General features: G+C 54.9%; 2 pseudogenes; one reads left to right on the forward strand and one right to left on the reverse strand.

Moving 5' to 3' along the window:
* Nucleotides 1–272: 272 nt before the first annotated feature.
* On the reverse strand, nt 273–427 carry LOC139000710 (5.8S ribosomal RNA; annotated as a pseudogene).
* Nucleotides 428–9,694: 9,267 nt separating this feature from the next.
* On the forward strand, nt 9,695–19,391 carry LOC139000701 (THO complex subunit 1 pseudogene; annotated as a pseudogene).
* Nucleotides 19,392–22,218: the final 2,827 nt, after the last annotated feature.

The following is a 22,218-nucleotide window of genomic DNA, read 5'->3' on the forward strand; positions in this document are numbered from 1 at the left end:
TTGGCTCAAGCCACAACCCAGGCAAAGCCGGAGTGGGGAAGGGGACACTGTCACTACAATGGGCCCCACGACCACAACTCTCTTTTCCCGTTGGCCGCGTGCGGCGCGAGGAAGCTCCTGAGAGAGAAAACCATTGCTTCGGGGCCTCTCCCTTCTCTCAAGGGGAGCACAGACACCGTCGTCTACACTTCTGTGGACGCAGGGCCCTAGGAACAGCCCTTCGAGGAAACCCCAGCCGCGCAAGACACCCCGGGATGCGTTTGATTGGCAAGCGATGCTCCCACAGGCATAGCCCCGGTAGGAATCCTGGCCCGCAAGTGCGTTTAAAGTGTGTAGATAATCAATGTGTCCTGCAATTCACATTAATTCTCGCAGCTAGCTGCGTTCTTCATCGGTGCACATCCCAAGTGATCCACCGCTAAGAGTCGTAACGTTTTGGTTTTTGGTTTTCACTCCCTGGCATGGCAACCTTCTCTTCTCCACCCCCCATCCCACTGGTGGGGGGCGGGGGCGCCTCAGGCAGCCGTCTAAGAATGAGACAAACAAGATCAGACTCTGCAGGTAGGGAAGGAATGACCATGGGGTGGTCCGAAGCCACGGCCCCCAAGGGGCCCGGGAGTAGGGGAGGGAAAAGGGGGGGAAAGGGCACGGGGACGTTTCCCCTGACCCTCCCCATGGGCTGAAAGCCCCTGACCCAAGGCGGACGGGCGATCCCCAGGGGTCTTTAAACCTCCGCACCCGTACGTACGTGCTAGGTACCTGGAATAGGGGGAGCGAACGGGGTGGGGAACCAAGTTCCAATGTGCGCCTCCACCCCGGATGCCTCGACCCTTCACCCAATGGTTTCCGCAACCTGCACACAGGTGGGTACAGAGCCCTGACGGGGCCTGCCCATGACTTGGCCGCCCGCTGACCTGGCAACGTGGATCATCCCCCCCAACGCCCCTTCAGCGCCGACCAACCACCGTCGTTTCCACCACCTGGCGGACGCCAACCCGGGAAACTCCACACGACACATGTCAACACGCTCCCGGGGCCGAACCCCCCTTCTCTCCCTCCACCACAGCGTCCCGTCCCCGCACCCCTGGCCCAGGCCCCTCGCCACCTTGGGGTGAGGGGCTGCGACAGGAAGCGGGGTGCAGGCTGGGGCACGGGGCATGGCCTGTGGGGCGGGGGAAGCAGGACACCCTGAACGCGCGTGCGCACACCCGTCCGCACTGCGGGTGGTGGATGGCGGACGAGAGACACGGGGCAGATGGTTGTGCTCCTGACGGGAAAGACAGGATGACCCGCGCCCAGGGCAGGCGGTGGGAAGGGGCCACTGTGGCCCCGTTCCCGAGACGAGCCTGGGGGGGAACATCCACAATGCGTGCCCTTGTCTTCTTGCGGCCAGGGGTGAGGGCGAAAATGAACCACAAGGTGGAGGGCATGGGCAACGGGGGCACCCCAAGGCCCCCTCCGAGTCCCTGCTCGCTCCTTCTCTCATGACCTGTGGGAGCCAGGCAGCAGCCGGCGCCGCCCTGAACCAGCCTGGGCCTCAAAAACCACAGGGGTTAAGCCAGAGGACAGCGACCCAACTGACCAAACACGTAAGGACTTAGGCTCAGTCGCCCCTTTCTCCGTTAATGATCCTTCCACAGGTTCACCTATGGAAACCTTGTTACGACTTTTACTTCCTCTAGAGAGTCAGGTTCCACCGCCTTCTCAGCACTCCACCAGGGCCGTGGGCCGACCCCCGCCGGGCCCATCCGCGGGCTTCACTAAACCATCCAATTGGTAGTGGCAACGGGCGGTGTGTACAAAGGGCAGGGACTTGATCAACGCAAGCTTATGACCCGCACTTACTGGGAATTCCTCATTCATGGGGAATAATTGCAATCCCCGCTCCCCATCACAAATGGGGTTCAACGGTAACCCGCGCCTGCCAGCATAGGGTAGGCACATACTGAGCCAGTCAGTGTAGAGCCGTGCAGGCGGGACATCTAAGGGCATCACAAACCAGTTATTGCTCAATCTCGGGTGGCTGAACACCACTTGTCCCTCTAAGAAGTTGGGGGACGCCGACCGCTCGGGGGTCGTGTAACTAGTTAGCATGCCAGAGTCTCGTTCGTTATGGGAATTAACCAGACAAATCGCTCCACCAACTAAGAACGGCCATGCACCACCACCCACGGAATCGAGAAAGAGCTCTCAATCTGTCAATCCTGTCTGAGTCCGGGCTGGGTGAAGTTTCCCGTGTTGAGTCAAATTAAGCCGCAGGCTCCACTCCTGCTGGTGCCCTTCCGTCAATTCCTTTAAGTTTCAGCTTTGCAACCATACACCCCCCAGAACCCAAAGACTTTGGTTTCCCGGAAGCTGCCCGGAGGGTCATGGGAATAACGCCGCCACATCGCCAGTCGGCATGGTTTATGGTCGGAACTATGACGGTATCTGATCGTGTTCAACCTCTGACTTTAGTTCTTGATTAATGAAAACATTCTTGGCAAATGCTTTCGCTCTGGTGCATCTTGCGCCAGTCCAATTTCACCTCCAGTGGCACAATACGAATGCCCCCAGCCGTCCCTCTTAATCATGGCCTCACTTCTGAAAACCAACAAAATAGAACCGCGGTCCTATTCCATTATTCCTAGCTGCGGTATGCAGGCAGCTCGGGCCTGCTTTGAACACTCTAATTTTTTCCAAGTAAACACTTCAGGCCCCCCAGGACACTCAGCTAAGAGCATCCAGGGAGCTCCAAGAGGCAAAGGGGCAGGGACAGGCAGTGGCTTGCTTGGCGAAAGACCGCCCACCCGCTCGCTCCCAAGATCCAACTACGAGATTTTAAACTGCATCAACTTTAATATACGCTATTGCAGCTGGAATTACCGCGGCTGCTGGCGACAGACTTGCCCTCCATTGGATCCTCGTTAAAGGATTTAAAGTGGACTCATTCCAATTACAGGGCCTTGGAAGACTCCTGTATTGTTATTTTTCGTCACTACCTCCCCGGGTCGGGAGTGGGTATTTTGCGTGCCTGCTGCCTTCCATGGATGTGGTACCTGTTTCTCAGGGTCCCTCTCTGGAATCAAACTCTGAATCCCCATCACCCGTGGTCACCATGGTAGGCATGGCGACTACCATCGAAAGTTGATAGGGCAGACGTTCAAATGGGCAGTCACTGCCACAGAGGCGGGGCAGGGGGTGCGATCAGCCCAAGGTTATCTAGATTCAGCAAAGACGCCCGCACCCACCCCCACGGCCCTCGAGGGACAGAGGGGAGGCTGTCCGGGTTGGTTTTGATCTGATAACTGCACGCACCTCCTCCCTCGAGGGGGGTCAGCACCCATCAGCATGTATTAGCTCTAGAATTACCAGTTATCCACGTAGGAGAGGAGCAAGTGACCAAAGAAACCATAACGGATTTAATGAGCCATTTGCAGTTTCACTGTACCGGCGTGCGTACTTAGACATGCATGGCTTAGTCTTTGAGACAAGCATATGGTCCTGGCAGGGTCAACCAGGTAGGAGAGCGCGGGGAGCCAGAAGACCGTGCCCCCGCGGTGCGTTTTCCAGGCGCAGACGGACGTGCAGAGTGCTGGAGGAAGCGAGCAATAGCGAGTGAGCGGGTGAGGGCTTGCAGAGCCTTGGGCAACAAGGTGAGAGGTGGGGCCCGCTCCACAGGGTACCAAACCGAGCAAGGGGCAGACCACTTCCCAGCGGCAGCGAGGTGAAAGCACCACCTGCACCCCTGGATGAGGGCGCAGCGCATGCAGCAGCGCCATGGAGGGGCACAGGTGCGGGGCATCCCCCCGGAGGGCCCAATGGCGGGCGAGAGTGGTGCTGGACATGGCACCCAGGCAGACACACCTGACAGCCGGGACACGCACACACGGACAAGGGACATCCCGGGCCAGAGCCTGGGGGCCCCTCCCAGGGTGGCGCGTGGACGGAGATCACGATGGCTGGTTGTGACTCGGTCAGCACTCGGGCATGCCCTTCTGAACTGGGCCGCGCAGCGGGAGACGGACCCTCGCGCGCCCACACAATGATGATGCCACAACAGCGGGAGGTGGCGGGCACAGAGCAGGGCAGCGGCCGGCCCAGGAGGCGACACGCGACTGCAGGCATGGCCCCGTAAGGGCATCGGCTAGGCAGATGGGACCAACAGATGGACACGGAGATGAGGCTACTGCCCCCGGGCAGCGAGGCGCAGGAGGGGGAGGTGCAGCAGTGACTGCACGAGTGGGCTGAGCTGGACTCAGGGCCACCCGGTGAGGTGAGTTGAGGACACGGTTCGCTTGGTGAGAAAGAATGGAAGGAGAAAAAGGACGATGCCGGGAAATGAGTCAGTTCGCCGCACTGGGACAAACGTGGGTATCACCGACGGGGCCCCTCCAGGCCCAAGGGACATCCCGCAGAGACCCAGGAAATGCTGACTGGCTTCCACCGGAAACAACCTTCAACCAACCTCACAGGTGGTTCCAGGCCCCGCTGCCCACTGGCTACAGCCACCACCGCCTGTGATGCTCAGCCGAGAGGACCTAGAGTCCCCTCTTTCTCCCAGGCATGCACAGCAGAGGACAGACATCAAGGCAAGGTATCAGACCTGGACACCGGGTAAACAAACACGGGGATCCCACCACCAAAGACACACAAGGCGGCCCCGCATCGCCCGGGACGATCCTCCCAAGTGCACAACTTCCAAGCCTCCTCCCGCCACAGCCAAGGCCCACCCCAACGAGGAAAGGCCATACAAGCGACCCTCAGCAACCACAGGGCAACCACTGCGGCTTCTCTCTAGCCGCCAATAGGTTTATCAGCCTGGTCCGACCCAGACAGGGACTCGAATCAAGGCGTGCGAGCAGGAACGCTGGGGATGGGAAAGGCCTCCGCGGTCCCCCAACCCCTTTGACACGCAACTGGAGACAATCTGGCCCAGTGCAGGGGATGCGCATGCAGCAACGCCCGCATGCACGCTCATGTAATGCAGCACTTCTGCGACAGATGCCAGCCCCGCCCGGCAGGACCCTCCCCAGACTCGAAGGGTGAAGGTGCAGGCCATGGTAAGGCACAGCAGCGTCGCCACTAGGCCCCTCGAAGCCTGTGTGAGAGGGGCCCAAGAGCCCAAACACAGAGGCTGCTAACACAACTCGCTTCCAGATTAGGGGCGGCAGCTGGGGGGTCCGGTACCCCAGGGCACCCTCTCGGATCGCTAGAGAAGGCTTTCTCACTGAGGATGCGTTGTGCCCCAACCCCAGCAGAAACACCTTATCGGGCCGGCGGAGCCATGTGGAGACACTTCCGAGGGAACAGGGGGGAAGAGGGGAGACCCGACTGGGACAGGGTCAAGCACACGATGGACACACAACAAGCGCTCGCAAGAGGGGCCGTGGAGTGAGAGAGTGCAGCAGTAGTGAGCCCGTGCTGTCTCTGGGCTTCGTCCTCTTGCCTCACTGGGGGCCTCGTCCATAGTTAACTAAAAGAGAGCCCATTGTGTTGCGTCGGGAACACTGGCATGTTGTAAGAGAGAGAAAAAAAAACACTACAGTAACAGAAGAACAGGCGGCAGGACAAAATTAACTCTCACGGTCAGCCAGCGGCCGGCACCGCTGACTCGGCCCCATCACAGTCGCCAGCGTAGCACACGTTGCGCGGGCCCGGTCCCCCTTCCACGAGGGGGACAGACGTGCCTTCCCCTTATCCAGCCAGACTCCCCCGGGACTCCCCTCCAGAGCACCCCCCGCAGCAGCAGCCTGGCTGTGCACTCGCGGGGAGCTGGAAAGGACACCACCAGCTCAGCCTCGGGCACCTGCAGGACATCCAGGAGAGCTCCAGGGGCACCCACCAAGGGCCAAGGCGAAACAGCGACAACACGCCCAACAGGGAGGCGCGTGAGGAGTGATGATGGACGACGGCCCCTCCCCGCTGTGGGGAGGGGCGCCTGCGACAACGGAGGCCAGGAAAGGCGAGCGGAGGGTGTCCACTGCGTAAGAGAGACCACCAGCGTGACAAGGTCGGGCGGGTTCCTTACCCCTTCCCTTCCACGCACCGCTGACTATCAGGGAGGAGAGGAGAGGGGCCAGTGGGTAGAGCGAGAAGAGTGATCCCATTCACCAAGGAATGTCTGTCTCTCGGCTGGCACAGCTTAGGCCCACCCGGAAGAGCGCGACATCACCACATCAATCAATCTGCTACAAAAACGGGGCGGGGAGCGAGGCAGACCCCCAGCGAGCATAAGGGAAACGGGGCGGGGAAAACCATCCAGAACACGAGACTGCACTTCAGCCTCGCCATGTAAAGCCCTTCATTCTCTTATCATGCGGAGGGGGAGAGCACAGTCCTCGGGGACGGGGTCTGAGACGTACAGCAGCAGCCAGCGCTCGCAGGCCCTATGCTTATGGCTTTTGCTCGTGCAGCAGGGACGGGGTAGTCATGCTTCTGGTCGCTGCTGAGAAGCTCCCGGGCACACCCCTTGTTGTCCAATCACCCAAGGACAGCGTGTCCACAGTCATCTCGTGGTACAAAATGCCAACTTTAGGCAAAACATGGATGGTGCCGTTGATGGGGGCCTCTGTCTTCAGATCACGCTGGACTCCCGGAAGCGAGTCGCAGTCACCAGAGACCCCACGGGACACCATCACCACCAAAGAAGGGCGGGGGGGGGGGTGCAAAAGTAAGCGACGGAGCTATATGGTTGACCCCCCAAAGCACGTAAATAGCGTGCCATGGACAGGTGGCAGCAAGAGAAGAGGGCCGGGCCGTCCACGGCCTCTCTCACCACTTTGCACGTGCGGGCAATGCCCTGTCAAACGTGCTTCCGAATCGGGACTTTGAAAAAATTCTGCGGGCACCTAGAACCACTGTGTCGCCGGAAGGCCTGGACACAGAGTTGGCCCAAGCTCGCTCACAGAAAAATGAAGAACCATATCTGACGACAGGGACCACGTGTGCACTCGGACCAACCTGCCTCGTCCTCCGCCATCCTCCACGCACCGCCCATGCCGGCCCCCACCTACGGAGCTCCACGACTCAGATAACGGCCACAAAGTAGAGCCCGGTGACCGAGGCTCACTCGGCACACGCCTGCCCGGTGCAGCCCGGTCGACCGCTTAATGACGCGCATGCTCCGGCCTCCAAAACGGGATTTTGAAAAATTTGGTGGAGGGCACCTCTGATGGACAGAGGGACGAACTCACAGGAGCGACGTGGACACATGGCCGGGTCGGCCGGCACCTCGCGCAGGCATGTGCCTGTGTCAAAATCAATAGAAGCCGGAGGTGGGGCGGGGGGGCGCCTCCGGCAGAACGGCCTCCTGGTGCAAGCCAACCTCTCCAGCTACCCCCGCGGCGCCACAGTCAGTCCCATGGAGGGGCGAGAGCGAGTGCCGAGCCACCCTATCGCACAGGCGTCAGGCACTCACTCCTTCAATGGCCCCGCCGCAGGTCCAATCTCCAGATAACTGGACAGGCACCAACAGAGCAGCGCAAGCCAACCTCTGCGGCTAAGCCCGAGGAGGCGAAGGCGGCTGCGGCGGCCCTGGACAGTCCCCACGGAGGGGTAAGAGAGTGCTGGTCAAACTGTCCTAGCGGTCCACCACCGCATCGGCGGCAGCCGCTCACTCCTTCAGCATTGCTGCAGGTCCAATCTCTGGAGAATGGGCCGGGCACCTATGGACCCGCACTGCCGGGACGATCCCGACAGCGCCGCTGGCACTCTGGAAGTAGGCCTCAGGCATTGCAGCAGCTTCCCCACCCTAGATGCTCCTCAAGGAAGAAACGATATAAAAGCGGCCGCCAGGTGGCTCCCGACAAGGAGCGCAAACCTCAGCGGAACAGATCTGGAGCTCAGGATAGCAAGGGCTTTCCGCCGCCCGCCCGGAGGGCCGATCAGGTCCCGGGCCCCCAACCCCAACCCCGTCCAGGACAGCACGGCATCACCGAACGCGGGGGTGGGGGGGTGGTGCCTAGGATAATCTTTTTCAGAGGATGGAGGGAACAAACACGGGGGTGGGCCAGGCCATTCAAAAGTGAAAGACTTCCTCGAAGTCACACACCACCACCACCACCTCCCACCCACCCCTCCCACACACACCCCGCAGGCCCAAGACGTCCCGGCGCCTGCCTCCCTCTCCCTCTCTCCCTTCCCGGAAGACATAACAAAAACTTTTTATTAAATATTTTATTGATGTTTTACAGAGAGGAAGGGAGAGGGATAGAGAGAAATATCCACGAGAGAAATATTGATCTGCTAGCTGCCTCCTGCACACCTCCTACTGGGGATGTGCCCGAAACCAAGGTACATGCCCTTGACCGGAATCAAACCTGGGACACTCACACACACACACACACACACACACACCCTCCCCCGCTCCTCCCCCACCCCCCCGGAATCCGCAGGCCAACGCTCCATCAACTGAGCCAAGCCAGTTAGGGCATAAAAACATTTTTGCTGCCTGGGAGCTGAAAAATAAATGAGGCAGTACTCATGGATCGGATCATCTCATCCTCTCTCTCTCTTTCTCTCTCTCTCTCTCTCTCTCTCTCTCTCTCTCTCTCTCTCTCGTTGAAACTATTGGGGAGACACCGGTTCATAAAACCATATGGGTTTTAAAATAAAATAAAAAATGAATAAATCAGATATGAATAAATAGGAATCTTTGTATGGAACTAAACAAAAAACAGCAACAACAAAAACATTCAGGTTATTCAAGTGGACAACTCAAGAAAATATCATCTGAATACATACATACATACATACATACATACATACCACATCCAGTATTCAAGTGGCAAGCGTCATCGGAGCGCATTCCGCCCATGGAGCCCAGTGCATCAAGTCCCTCCGTCCTCATAGATTTTTTTCTCCGTCCGCCTGCCCTCCTCTTTTCTTTCTTCTCTTTTGCGGCCCACAACTTCCACACACCACCCAACATCCATGGATTTCAGCACAGGTAGGAGTGAAAGGGTGAGGGCTATGCCTTCCATCTTAAACCATATCCTCCATGTTAGGGCAGTAGCCACATGCTCAGATCTCCTTCTTCCCGGAAGCCCAGGCCTCTGCTGGCAATGCCCGGGATATCTTTAAACTAACCAATGTCAGTCAAGGGATGTGGGGGCCATAAAAATTACCGCATCCTATGTAACAAGACCCAGCTTGTGCCTGCCCAATCGGCAGGGCTCACAGTCCCCTCACTCCACCCCCTTTTAAAACCCTGTTTTTTCTCATGGAGGCCTATTCCCCTTCTTGCCATTGCATAGGAAGAAGCTGGGAGCCAGACCAAGGTCTGTAATAATAATAATAAAGGACTCTCTGCTTTTGCATCGGAATTGGCTGGATCTGTGTTTGTCTGTTGGGGGTCTTGAAATCTGGGCATAATATTAGGGGGCTCGCCGGGATCCGAAACACCATTGAGGGACCCCCAGTCCGGATGGCCTGACTGACCACGGTAGGTGTCTCTGACCTTGTGTGTTTTGTATCTGTCCTGTGTGAGCTCACTTCTGAAATCTGTAATCGCCTCCAATGATCTAAATGGACGCACAGGGGGACCAAGGGCAAGAGGAGTCAGGGGACACCTCATACACACACACACACACACACACACACACACACACACACACTGTCTCCGTGTCATTTCTTCTTCGCCGACTCAGTACGCACGTTTGGGAACCCCTGCACCTGCTGGGCTTCGGCCCCCACAACACGCGCCGCTGTGAAGATGTCTCCTACACAGCCATGCTTCAGTGTAGCCGAAGTGCAGACGCGGTTTACCAAGTCTACCAGAGAAGCCCTGAACAACAAAAATATCAAGCCATTGTTGAATACCTTCAGCCAGTTACCTGGAACTGAAGACGAAAAGAAATGTACCCTTGACCAAGCTTTCAGAGGTGTCCTGCAAGAAGAAATGATCAATCACTCGTCGTGTGAAAATGTTTTAGCTATTATTTCTCTTGCTATTGGGGGAGTCACTGAAGGGATTTGCACCACGGCGACACCTGCTGTCTTGTTGGCAGACACTTTGGAATGTCTGCCTTTGGATCAGTGTGACACAATATTCTCATTTGTGGAAAAAAATGTTGCTACTTGGAAGTCTGTTGGGAAAACTTATTTACTATGTATGTGCAATGACCTCTTAAGGAGATTATCCAAAGCCCCACACACACTTTTCCGTGCACGGATTCAACTCTTTTTGGCCAGGCTTTTCCCTTTACCTGAGAGATCCGGTCGTAACTTGCAGGGTCAGTTTAATCTGGAAAATGTCACTGTTTTCAATACCAATGAGCAGGAAAGCACCTTGGGTCAGAAGCACGCTGAAGACGGAGAAGAAGGAATGGACCTAGACGAAGGTGACGTGGGTGATGATGAAGCTCCAACAACTTGCTCCATCCCAATGGATTACAGCCTGTACCGCAAATTCTGGTCCCTTCAGGATAACTTCAGGAACCCTGGGCAATGCTATGAGAAGATGGCATGGAAAACTTTCCGCAGGTACTCAGAAAAAGTCCTGGCTGTTTTCAAGAATTACAAGTTAGATAATACTCAGGACTCAAGAAAAAAGATGGGAGAATTAAGGGCAGGAGGAGAGCATGTATATGCTGCAAAATTTTTAACAAGTGAAAAGTTGCTGGGTTTACAGCTGAGTGACAGTAACTTTCGCCGACAGAGTCTCCTGCAGTATCTCCTTTTATTCCAATATCTCAAGGGACAGGTGAAATCCAAAAGTTCCAACCATGTTTTAACTGATGAGCAGTCACTCTGGATTGAAGGCATCACAAAATCAGTTTATCAACTGCTCTCTGAAAACCCACCCGATGGAGAGAGGTTTTCAAAAATGGTAGAGCATATATTATCCACGGAAGAAAACTGGAACTGTGCTAGGGTGAGGGACTGCGCCATGGAAGGGTTACAGAATGTTACAGAATGTGCTGGGAGGGGGGACTGATATATGAGGAAGAATTGTGTTGCCAGGATATGAGAATTGTGTATGTACTGGGAGGAGGGACTGACATATGGAGGGGGGTTTCAGGGTTAGGAACCATGAAAGAAAAATTGCTAGATTGTCTTAGACCAGTCAGGTGTGACTCTGTTTACCCCCCTTTGTGCTTATGAACTTTCTGTGAGCTTCTAAGGTAACACTGTTTTGCTATAAAAATCATAATGCACACTTGCTCTTTGCCACATGCCGCGAGGCTTCCCAGAGGGGGAAGGTACGGGCTGTGGTCAGCTGGCCAGCTTAATAAAAAGGCTTTCAAATTTAAATTCTGAGTCGGTGGTCTATCTCGTTGAGCCAACCCATAACATTTGGAGGCCCGCAGCAAGATACCCGGCAGGGAGGAGAGGGACCCCTTGTTTAGGGCTGGAGGCTCTCCCCTGGCAGGGGTGAGAGGGACCCCCTATTCAAGGCAGGAGGCTCTCCCCCAGAAGGGAGGAGAGGGACCCCCTATTTAAGGCAGGAGGCTCTCCCCCACTTGTCGCCGGGTACTCAGCGAGATACCCCACACCTGTGGAGAACGACTACCAAGGAGGCCTCCAGTCCACCCAAAACTTTCAATTCGGAAACTGAGCCACCTGGACTCTTGAGAGAGGTAAGGGACCGGTCGTTAAACAGGAATTGGGACGTCCCACGGAAGGACCTACACGGAGGGCTGGACGCAGCGGTACTCCTGGTCCTGACCCGCGGCCACGATGGTGGCCGGGGTCCCTGGTTCGTGCGGCTGTAGGCTGCACTGGGTTTGTCTGTCTGGTATTTGTTTGTCTTGGTATTTGTGGTCAAAAAGTTGTCTGCTTCTGTGTACACCCTGCTGCAATGTTTTTTGAAAATTTTCAGGACTTCAAGGAGCAAGCTGCAGGTTCCGGGCAACCTTAGGTTGCATTTGGCTAATTTATTTTGTCTTTGTTCTTTGTTGTCTTTGTCTTTGTCATCTTTGTCAGTCATCTTTGTCGACCCCCTATCAGTCAGGCCCACTCCGGGTGAGTGGAAGGGGAGCTTGATCACCTCCCGGGAAGCTACAGAGCTCCCTCAGGAATTAGGAAATTGTTAGGAATTGGATGGATTGTTTAAACTCTGAGTGAATGTCTGGTGAAAGTGTGTGAGTGTGGAGGGAGGGGGCCTGCCCTCTCCTCTCCTTTATGTGGCTCCACAACTTCGGTTACGGAGTCTGAGTGGGCCCCAACCTGGGGTTCCGCGATTCGTCATATGGCATAACGGTGACTCACCCCCATGTGGAGGTGACCAGGCCCGGGGTTTATACGGGTGCACCTTAGCTACGACGAATCTAAGCTCCCAAGGGACTCGGCCAGGCGGGCATCTGCATGAGGATCTGTGAAAACAGGTCACCCCTTCCCTTGTCTGTCTCTCGCCACCGATCATCATGGGTTCGGGGCAAAGTTTGTTTGTGTGGGACTGGCCAAATTACTACAGAGAAGGGAGACTGGATACAGCTCCAGCCTGGGCTTGTCAATTAAGAAAGTGTAAATCATTACTGGTCTGTGTGAAGTAAGAGCTACTTTGATTTATTCTGCTTTCTGTTGATACGCTTGGCTGAACGTTTGGGCTGGCCCCTTGGCAATCTGCAAAGTCTCTTGGCAGCTGCGAGAATTATTTTTCTAAGAGTCTTTTGCTCACTGTTAAGGAGAATTAGCCCACTTAGTTAATAAAGATTTCTGTCTATAAGCTGCTCTTACCTAGGTTGTAATTTACTGTATTAAACTGAAGTTCTAGGGTAAATTTAAAGGTTATAATGTTAATGCTTTTGATTTACAGCGATTCTGTGAATGGGAGTGGCCCACTTTCCAGGAGGGGTGGCCGGATGCAGGGTCTTTTGATCTGACCACTGCCTACCGGGTCCATTACGTCATACACGGCCGCCCAGGGCATCCTAATCAAATTCCTTATATTCAGGTTTGGGTTGACATATTGTCCAAGAAACCCCGGTAAATGAGGGCTTGCCTCCCAAGGGAAAAATTGGGACAGACAGACAATTCTTTTGGCCGGGCCCCAGAAGGGAAAGGCTCCCCCGGTCCTTCAGGGAGAGCAGGAAGAACCCATTAGCCGGCCGCCCCCTATGGTCCCCTGGCGCCATATCTGGGTGAGCCCCGGCCTCAAGCCCAGGCCACGCCACCAGCTCTTGACCCGGAGCCCCTGCCTCCCCCGATGCCAATTGTCTTCCCTCCGGACCCACTTACGGGAGGAGTTTTGTCATCCTTCAACCCCTTCAGTCCGTCCCATACTAGACAGGGACAGTGTATGGGGAGAGAGAGGAGGGTGGAGAACCTGCAGGACCCTGCAACATCTGCCAGTCCTGGAGTTCCTATGTTGCCACTACGGCAGGCCGGCCCTCTAGATCTGGGGCTAGACAGGCAGCCCTCTGGGGAAGCAAGGCAGACCGAAGCGTTATTCCCAGCTCCAGACCAGATTGGGGAGTGAATGAACAAAGAAGGGGGGCTGGATGCCTGAGCTGCCTGCAGTGGCCCTGAAAAAAAAGAAGCAGCAGCAGCAGCAGCAGCAAGAAAGTGGAGAACAGCAGAAATTTACCTGACACTAGAGCTGCCTCGATGCTGCTGCCCAGTGAGAAATGAGTGTTTTACAACAAGCAATACAAGACTTGGGCCTTTGGCTTGCAGGCTACAGCAGTTAAGCCAGAAGCCAGTGACTGGTACTAGCCTTCCTACAGCCCCAGGAATAGAGCAGCAAGCCTGAGATCTATGAAAGCTGCAGATAGAGTTAGTAAAAGCTCCCTGCTTGCAAATGTACTGAAAGGGTTTAGTACCTGTTGCTGCTGGAAGAGGAGGGGCTGATATCCCCTTCCAGTACACTCCCTTCAAAGAGGCCTGGTCGCTGTTCTGCCATAAAGGGGACTGGTGGGAAGACAAGGAAAGCAGGGCCCTGTAACTAATAAACAGAGTTAAGAAAAGGGCACTCTCCCTAGACCTGGGAGCCATCAGGACTTTGAAATTCTCCAAGAGAGGAGAAGTCTGACTCAGAGACTAGCCGAAACCTCGTTGGGTTAGGAGGACTGGAGGCTGCATATTGAACTTATAGACTGCAATTTGCTAGGCAGAGGTCCAAGCCCAGTTGTATAGAGATTAAGCTACCTATGTACAGCAAAACAACTTTCTCCTGTGCCAGAATACATTTTAAGGAAATTGGACAAGCTGTATTTGTGGCTAGAAAGAACTGGCCTATGTGTAAACTGTCCTGGAAAAAGGCTATGTGGAATGAACCCAAAAAGTAAAGGGTGTCTAGCTGCCGAGAGGGCAGTTGCCCAGGTGGACAAAGAAGAATACCCATTAAATTTTGGTCTCTATTGAGAGACAGTTGACAGTTAGCAATCTGTATACTGTCTTACAGGCCTGTGTGACCATGCCCATGTCAGGGGTGGCACAAAACCTCAATTGTAGGAAACTGGGGAAGGCCTGTCTAGAACAGAGGGGGTTAATAAAGTGGTGAATACTAGCCCTCTGTTACAGGAATTACAGACCCTGTGAGGTCCTGTGACATATAAGACCCTGTAGGGAAATAAAGCTCCTTTAGTTCATTCTGAAAGAACAAATAAGAGACAGCTTGAAGACTGTGTTTCCCTCCAGGCAACCCAACTGGAACCCCTATAGTGACAGGGGAAAGGAGGCTCTCGATTGGTATCGCCAGACTCTATTAGGGGACATCCGAGCTGCTGCTTGGAGACCCACAAACCTCTCTAAGGTGACAGAGACAGTCCAGGGGCCTAACCCTGATGCACCAGAAAGTCGGAGGGCTGTCAATGTTGCATTTGTTTCCCAGTCGGCCCCAAATATTAGGAAAAAAATGACAAAAGTTAGAAGGCTTTGAGGGGAAATCAATCTCTAAGTTGGTTGAGGTGGCCCAGAAGGTTTTTGACAATCAGGAGGACCCACCAGCAGGTTTAAACACCTGGATGGCCAAGGGGCTGGAGAGACAACAAGGGCAAAGAAAAGCCTCGCGGAAGAAAAGGAGTCCAACCCAGGCTTGGGAAAAATCAATGTGCATTTTGCAGAAAGGAAGGACATTGGAAAAGGGAGTGCCCTGAACGTGCGGGAGAACCGACTCCCTCCCATGCTGGTGGAGGAGGTGGATTGGGGTTGTCGGGGCTCAGCTGGCCCGCAGGAGCCCAGAATAACCCTGACAGTGGGGGCCCAAAAGGTGGACTTCCTTGTGGAACTCATAGCACTCACTCAGGCCCTCTGGTAGGGAAAGGGAAAAAGAGTAAACATTTCAGCTTCCTGAAAACAGCTGCCTTGAACCCTGCCATACTCCTCCCTGACGAGAAGGCAGAGGCCCCTTTGCCTGACTGCGAGGAGACACTGACTACCCTCACTTCCCTCCATGAGGACCTTGTGGACCAGCCCTGCAGAATCCGGATGAGTCCCTCTACAGGGACGATGGGAGCAGCTTCGTATAGGAAGGTACCCAGTAGCGGGGGGCACATGAGGAGGAGCCAAGGGAGATCTAAGAAGCCCTGGTAAGCGCCCGGTACTGGCCCTGCCAGACCTACTCAGGGACTACAGGGATATATCTCCTCACACTGCCCTTACAGGAGGACACGGGAGCCACCTTACAGAAGTCTCCTGACCTCAGGAGGAAAGGAAAAAGCTCCTGAGATACTTAACCACCTGGCAGCCATATAGGGGCCAAAGAATTGGCTAAAAGACCAGTAGGGCCCCTAGAAGTTCTTGTAGCCCTGCCAGCACGAAGGCTCCCAGAGAAGCCTACTCATCTGCCAGAGAAGCAGAGGCTAGCTGAGAAACTAGGGCTCAGGAAGGAGGGGCTGGATGGCTAATTCTGCCAGATGGGAGGCCTATAATGCCAGAAGCCCTGGGGCGGACCATCGCTTTCCAGACCCACCAGAGCACCCACCTGGGGGAATGAAGCTATCAGAACTACTGGGAAGAGAATTTTACATCCCAGGGCTCCAGAAAATATCTCAAGAGTTGGCTAGAAGGTGCCAAGTGTGTGCCCGGGTGAACCAAGGGCCCCTGTTGTGGCCGCACCAGGACAGCGATTCCAAGGTCAGAACCCCGGGAACACTGGGAAGTGGACTTCACTGAGATACCAGGAGGACAAGGAGGGTATAAATACTTGCTGGTTTTCATTGATACCTTCTCTGGCTGGCCTGAGGCATACCCAACCAAGGCAGAGACAGCACAGGTAGTAGTTAGAAAACTCCTCAATGAAATTGTCCCCCGGTTTAGCCTGCCACTATACATGGGGTCCGACGATGGCCTGGCGTTTATCACCAAAGTTACAATCCATAGTTAAGGCCCTAAGAGTTACTTGAAAATTGCATTGTGTTTATGGACCACAAAGTTCTGGACAGGTAGAGAGGATGAATTGGATCTTAAAGGAAACATTAACTAAGTTAAAATTAGAGACTGGCGAAAACTGGGTAAGTCTCCTTCCTTTTGCTCTCCTCAGAGCTAGGTACACCCCATACATCCAAGGGCTAACTCCTTTTTGAGATAATGTTTGGGCAACCGCTCCCATTGGTGCCCAGGTTGGGGGAGGAGGAAGTCGCCCGTCTCTCTACCCGAAATTTGCTTAAGTCCTTACAGGCTTTGCAGAGCAGAGCCACGTCAGCACAACGGGTGGTGAGAGCCGTAAGGGAGGAGGACGCACCGAGAACCAGTCCAACGCAGCATGCCTTCTCTCTGGGTGACCTCGTCTGGGTGAAGCGCCACGACCCTAGCAGCCTGAAACCTAGATGGGATGGACCCTACCAGGTGGTGCTGAGCACTCCAACCGCCATCAAAGTCGCAGGAAAGAGGCACTAGAAATTGTAACCCCGTCCTCCTCATGCCTCTCACATGGTGAACTGACCAATGGGAAGCAGAAAGACATGGGAACTAAGACTCTATGTCAGTGGCCGAGACCCTGGCCAATTCTTCACCATCAAATGCCAGACTCTTCCCCAGCGGCTTGACCCCTACATTGCCAAATGCCTCCTCAATTTCATATCGTAGAGGAAGGCACTGAATCAAAGATTTGATTCGGGCATAAGACCAGTAGGGAATGTGCTAGGGTGAGGGACTGCGCCATGGAAGGGTTACAGAATGTTACAGAATGTGCTGGGAGGGGGGACTGATATATGAGGAAGAATTGTGTTGCCAGGATATGAGAATTGTGTATGTACTGGGAGGAGGGACTGACATATGGAGGGGGGTTTCAGGGTTAGGAACCATGAAAGAAAAATTGCTAGATTGTCTTAGACCAGTCAGGTGTGACTCTGTTTACCCCCCTTTGTGCTTATGAACTTTCTGTGAGCTTCTAAGGTAACACTGTTTTGCTATAAAAATCATAATGCACACTTGCTCTTTGCCACATGCCGCGAGGCTTCCCAGAGGGGGAAGGTACGGGCTGTGGTCAGCTGGCCAGCTTAATAAAAAGGCTTTCAAATTTAAATTCTGAGTCGGTGGTCTATCTCGTTGAGCCAACCCATAACAGAACAAGTGGAAAAATGAAGGCTGCCCAAGTTTTGTGAAGGAAAGAACATCAGATACTAAGCCGACGAGAGCAGTACGAAAGAGAACCGCACCAGAGGACTTCCTGGACTTCCTGTGAAAAGGGCCCAGCACAAAGATTCTGAAGAGAAACGAGGCGATAACAAGCCTTTGGGATCTCTGCCCGGATAATATGGAAGCTTGTAAATCAGCCTCCAGAGGCTATATGCCAACTTTGGAGGAATTCTTTGCAGAAGCCATTGAACGGGCAGACCCGGAAAGCATGATTGAAAACGAATATAAGGTGGTGAACCATCCAAATTATGGTTGGAGAGCCCTGAGACTGTTAGCACGGAGAAGCCGTCACTTCTTCCAGTCAAACAAACAACAGTTCAAAAGTTTGCCAGAATATCTTGAACACATGGTACAAAAGCTAGCAAAGGAATCACCACCTCCTTCTGAAGACAGAAAAACGGGTGAGGGTGAAGATGACGAAGATCATGATGCTGTACCAAAGGGAAATGAAGGCCCTGATGCTCGCCGAGACAAACCTGTGACAGGGCAAAAATAGAGATGTTTGCCAACAAATTGGGTGAACAATGGAACATTCTGGCTCCTTCCACATCATCCCAATATAAAAGTAGAAGAGAAAACAAGCAAACAAAAAAACCCACAAAAACAAAAAAGTGTACCAAAACAAAAAACCCTCCTAAAAAGAAGAAATCCCCCCCAAAAACCAAAATAATAATAATAATAATAATAATAAACCAATAAAAACAAACAAACAGAAAAACCCCACAGGAAAAGCTCCTCAGAAAGGACATTGATCCAGCCTTTCAAGGGGCGGAGGCTTCTGCAAGCCCATGTGGCCAATCGTGGACTTGGTCTCTGAGCCAGGGCCTGAACATCCATCCTGAGAGGGAGTGGGGGGTAAAGCTAGGAGGGGGTCGGGGGCGGGGGGGGGGGGGGAGGGCGGGGGGTTGGAAGTCCACCAGATGGCCCAGCCCAGGCGGGGCCGGGGAGCCTGCCCTGCCCTCTGCTGGTTGAGAGGCGCCAATGCAAGGCCCCCTCCTGCAGCCTCCTCTGGGGAGGGCAGAGCCAGGTGACTGGACTTCCCCAGATCTGGCTGGACAAGAGGGGGGAAGGACAAGCAGGGGACGCTGTCTGCGACAAGGCAGGGACTGAAGGGTGCTCATGGATGCTGAAGGACCATTCAGATCAAGAAGTGTCTATGTGTGACTGCGGATTTACACACACAGACGCGCAGGCACCACCGGGCACACGCACACACACACACACGCACCCCCAAAACAACACAAAGGTATTAATCTACTTTGTGTAGTAAAAAGTATACTTGTACAATGTTTTGGACTTGCATTTTGTGCTATCCAAACGGGGAAGTAAACATGCCGGATTTGGGGCGGCGGGGAGAGGATAAAAGAGAGGGATTGACATTTGCCGTTTCAAAACGGCGGCTGCCACCCTAACTGGTTTGGCTCAGTGGATAGAGCATCGGCCTGCGGACTAAAGGGTCCCAGGTTCGATTCTGGTCAAGGGCATATACCTTGGTTGTGGGCACATCCCCAGTAGGAGGTGTGCGGGAGGCAGCTGATTGAGGTTTCTCTATCTTTGAGGTTTCTAAATCTCTATCCCTCTCCATTCCACTCTGTTAAAAAATCAATGAAATATATTTAAAAAACAAAATGGCGGCTGCCAAGTGACTGGACCCAAAGAGCTGGAAGTATGCCACGGTCACCCACAACACGGGACAGTGCATGAACTCTAAGGTAGAGATCCACCTCATGCACCGCATCCACCTGCCAGATGGCGAGATCTTCCGCAACTTCAAAGAGCTCTCCCGTGTTGTCCAGGAGATTGACAAGCAGGTGATCCGGGAGCAGCAAGAGCAGCAAGAACATGGGACCGAGGAAAGCAAGGGCCACCCCTGGCAGAAGTCTGGTTGACTGGGGCAGGGAGCGGCCTAGGTCCCAGCCTCGGTCCCTGCCCCCGCCTCTGCCCCCGCCGCGGCCTCGGCCGCCACCTTGGTCGTCTCGCTCACTCCGGTCCAGCCTAATGATGTCGTCCAGTGACATGTGGATTTTGTCGGCCATGGCGGGCCCTGAATCAGCCTTGGATCGAGCCCGTACGGAGGCAGGCTGGTCCTTCAATTCCCACGCGGCGCGGGGGCTGTCCCAGATGTTGGGGTCCAGGCCCAGGGGTTACCAAGGGTGTGGACGAGTCGTTGAAGAAGAAATGACACCGAGACAGCGTTCAGTGGATCAGCAGCCCAGCCAGGCTCTAGCCAGGTGCTCTAGCGGCTTCTATGTCCCGGGACCGGGTCTTGGCGAGACCTCTCTCCTGAAAGCACCCTTGAAGAACGAGGACGACGACCACGACAAGCCTAGGGCTGAGAAGCTCTGCAAAAAAGGCCCTGAGTTCTTTTATAGCCCCAGAGCTGGTGGGAGGAGCCAAATCAGCTGCCTGCTTGACCAATCAGCCGCCCCCAGGACCAAAGTCACTGGTTGGGCCTCAAGTTGAGGGGAGGAGGCTTGCATTGGCGCTCCAGAACCAGGAGAGGGCGCCACTGGCCCGCCCAAGCGATTCACGGGGCTTGGGAGAGGACTTGGGAGACAGGGCAGGTGCCCAAGGAGGCCTGCAGGGCTCGGTCTCCACGTCTTGCAGGACGGCATAGCTGTTGTTTCTCCGTGGAAGAAGGGACAATACATACATAGACAGGCTCTGGTGGGCCCAGGCTGCCCCAAAAGGAAACAAAGCCACGGAAAATCTCCTAGGCGTGCCTCACTCGGCAGATATCTTGTTAGCGGTACCTTGTGCTCCCAGTGTATGTGTGTGTGTGTGTGTGTGGCAGGGGGACGCGGGGGGCGGGAGGGGTTTGGAGGAGGGAGGGATAGGTGTGTGGGTGTGGGTATGGGAGTTTGTGTGTGCGCGCGCGAGCGTGTGCGTCTGTGCATGTACATCCGCCGTCACGCACGGACACTCCTTGCTTTGGACGGTCCGCCGCCATCCATGAACACCCTTCAGGCCCTGCCTTCTCAATGATAACGCCACCTGCATGTCCTTCCCACCTCGGGTCTAGCCAGAAATGGGGAAGTCCAGTCACCTGTCTGTGCTTTCCCCACAGGAGGTTGCAAGAGGGGGGCTTGCATTGACACTTCTGGACCAGCAGAGGGTGGGGCGGGCTCTTCGGCCCCTGCCCCAGTCCACCCAAATTCTGTAATCCACAGCCAAATATTATGTCCTGGCCTGTCCATCTGATCGACACCCCGCCCACGCCCACCCCCCAACGCCCCACCCCCAACCCTCCCCCCACCCCGCTCAATCTGTGGATGGATGGTCCGGCCCCCGCTCAGAGACCAAGTCCAGGCCTGGCCACCTGGGCTTGCCAAAGCCTCAGAAATTGGAAAGGCGGGATCAACCTATTTTTCTGAGGAGGGTATTTTGTTGTTGTTTTATCGGAGGGAACGAGTTATTTTGTTTGTTTGCTTATTTGTTTGTATGTTTGTTTTTCCCACACCTTTTCGGGTGATTATGGCCAAGGTGAAAACAGCAACCGGTAAAATGAATCCCGAAAATGACTCGGTACAAAACAGGTCTTTTTCAGAGTTATTGAATAAAATAAAAGTTAACGAAAATTCTTTCTAGGAGTTTTAAATCCTATTTCCAAACAGAAGAAACAACTCCATCATTGGTCCCAGGTCCCTGGCCTTCCTCGAGCACACTGACTTGCTGGTGCTTTAGCTGGTGTCCATCATCGCATCGTCATCGTCTAGCAGGGCATCCATCTCCTCGTCGTCCTTCTGGCCGTCCAAGTCCTTGGTGTCCTTCATCGCGCTGTCAGCATCCAGCTGGGAGTCCAACTCCTCGGTGTCCCTCATGGAGCTGTAAGCCTCCTTCTGGGAGTCCAACTTTTTGGTGTCCCTCATGGCATGGTAAGCGCCCAGGTGGGCGTCCATCCTTTTGGTGTCCCTCATTGAGTTGTAAGCGCCCTTTTGGGCGTCCAACTGCTGGGTGCCCCTCATCGCGCTGTAAGTGTCCTGTTTGGCGTCCAATTGCTTGGGACCATCATAGAGTTGTAAGCGGCAGCTGGGAGTCCAACTCCTCGGCCGAGATGTTTCGCTTTGAATCACGGCCAGTGCGCCTGCCTGGACGCCGCTTGCCTCCGTGGGCGCGTTCCTGAGTGCCGCCGCCGCCGCCGAAGCCTCCAGATCCTCGGTTTGTAGTCACCCAGCCTCTGTTGACACTCGGTACCGGCCTGGACTGCGTGTCCATCTGCGAGGTAGGATCTGGATGTGGAGGGGACGGCCATTAAAAGGGATGCCATTGTACTGTTTCCTGGCTTCCAGGGCATCTGCCTTGCACTCAAAGTGCACGTGGGCTGTTCCCAGGCTGCGGCCAGAGAGGTCGTAATGGGCAACGGCCTGCTTCAGAGGCCCGCAAACAGCTGCTGGATGTCCGCGTTGGACACTCCGAAGTCCAGGTTGGACAACAGCAGCTTCCCCCAGATGGTCAGGCCGGTATCCGTGCCGAAGGCCCTGCAGAAGCGGTCGTGTTGCCACTCGTGGGGAAGCTGTCTCGGCCTTCTGTAGGGCGCAGGGCGGTTCCTGCCTAGGCCGAGGGCCGCCCTGTTCCGGAACGACCCGCCGCCCCAGCTCTCAGGGGCGGTGGCCTGCGCTCCGCCACCGAGGCCTCCCTGGGAGCTGGCCCTGCCTGGGTCCCGGCCGTGGTACCTGCCCCCGCCATTGCCTTGGCCCTGGCCGTGGCCCTGGCCGT

This window comes from Myotis yumanensis, unplaced genomic scaffold (assembly GCF_028538775.1).
Source record: "Myotis yumanensis isolate MYYU_CA2020_CCGP unplaced genomic scaffold, mMyoYum1.0.hap1 SCAF_25, whole genome shotgun sequence".
Lineage (NCBI taxonomy): Eukaryota > Metazoa > Chordata > Mammalia > Chiroptera > Vespertilionidae > Myotis > Myotis yumanensis.